A 1,910-nucleotide genomic window follows, 5' to 3' on the forward strand; every position below is an offset into this window, starting at 1 on the left:
TTATTAGGAGTACAAATTTGATTTGTCCTGTTTGTTCCTAATGCACAGAAGCAGGAGTGGTAACAGATTAACAAAGGAATCATCTTAGTCTCCATAAAACTTAATGAGACTAACAATAAGAGCTGTCCAGAAGTAGAATGGAGAGGTGATAGGAATCTATTTTTTGATATGCTAAAGTCAAGCCAATATTTATTATATGCCAGACACTCAAATTAAAAATATAAATAAAAATAAAGACACTTTATTCTGCCAAGGGACTTATATTCCAATAGTGAAAGACAATACATTAAAAAGGGCGGTGAAAAGCAGTGGGAATGGTGGTAATATGCCTTGATTAAAAGTATGGTAGAGAAATACCTATGGAGATGAGTCAGTAGCACAAACTCTACAAAAGCACTGGGCTCAGAAAGCCGTGATCTTAGGGGCCAAGGCTTCTGGAATTCTTTTCATAAATAGTTTGGAGTTGCTTGGTCACTAAAATCTCTTTTAAATCTCAAATTACATAACTTCACAATGACTGGATTTTAATTTCATTTTCTATTCTTATTTTTATCTGACACTTAAATCAATTAAATGGGACCAGGAAATAAAACAAGCATCTCAGAATTCTTCTTCAGGTTTCCCATAAAGCAAGAGCAACAGCTATTCATCTTTGGGCTATTCCTAGGTATATATATATATATATATATATATATATATATATATATATATATATATATATATATAAAATCACTGTGGTTGGGAACTTTCTCATTATGCTGACCTTTGGATCTGATTCTCACCTTCACACCCCCATGTACTTCTTCCTCTCCAACCTATCTTTTGTGGATCTCTGTCTAGTATCTACCACAGTCCCCAAGATGCTTGTGAATATCCTCTCCAACAGTCAGGACATCTCCTATGTTGGCTGCCTTACCCAGATGTATTTCTTTTCAGCCTTTGCTTGTATGGACAATTTTCTCCTTACTTTAATGGCTTGTGATCGTTTTGTGGCCATTTGTCATCCTCTGCGTTATGCTACCATCATGAGCCCACAGCTCTGTGTTCTGCTAGTTCTATTGTCATGGACTATTAGCCTTTTAGACTCCCTCCTTCAGAGTCTGATGGCTATGAGACTCTCCTTCTGTAAAGACCATGATCTCCCATTTTTCTTCTGTGATCTTCCTCAAATTCTGAAGCTATCTTGTACTGAAACTCTTATCAATAATATCTTAGTTTATTTTACAACTGGCCTGCTGGGTATTCTTCCCCTCACAGGGATTATTTTCTTTTATATTAAAATTTGTTCTTCCATACTGAGAATCCCATCACCTGGAGGAAAGTATAAAGCCTTTTCTACCTGTGGATCTCACCTATGTGTTGTTTCATTATTTTATGGCACAGTTTTTGGAGTGTATCTGAATTCCTCAGCTACCCACTCCTCCTAGAAGAGCACAGTTGCCTTAGTGATGTATGCTGTAATCACCCCCATGTTGAACCCCTTCATCTATAGCCTGAGGAACAAAGACATAAAGAATGCCTTGAGGAGACTCATGAGAAGACCAACCTTCTTTCAATGATGGGTCATAAACCTGAGCCTTGGAATGTGGTGACTGAAACCCAAAGCCTTGTATCAGAAATCTTGGTTTCCAAACATGAAGCCCAAGACTCTCTAGGATCATATCTTCCTGGCCCTGTCTTCTGTGTTTAATTTCAGATTTCATGAACTGCTTCATGACCTCTCTTTTTGGAGCTTCTATGATACTGACTTCTGGTTTGACAAATCCTGCCCCATCAGACAATCTGCTGACTACAAAGATATTTTGGACCTGAGATCAGAAGAACTGTGCTGTATCCCTGAATTCACTGTCTTTTCCTTGGCAAATTACTTGAGTTTCACAAACCACTATTTATTTATTTACCTTTTTAAA

At 37.3% G+C, this 1,910-nt stretch overlaps 1 pseudogene; it reads left to right on the top strand.

Moving 5' to 3' along the window:
- Window positions 1-573: 573 nt before the first annotated feature.
- On the top strand, window positions 574-1,678 carry LOC141552119 (olfactory receptor 7C1-like; annotated as a pseudogene).
- Window positions 1,679-1,910: the final 232 nt, after the last annotated feature.

Source organism: Sminthopsis crassicaudata, chromosome 1 (assembly GCF_048593235.1).
Source record: "Sminthopsis crassicaudata isolate SCR6 chromosome 1, ASM4859323v1, whole genome shotgun sequence".
Classification (NCBI taxonomy): Eukaryota; Metazoa; Chordata; class Mammalia; order Dasyuromorphia; family Dasyuridae; genus Sminthopsis; species Sminthopsis crassicaudata.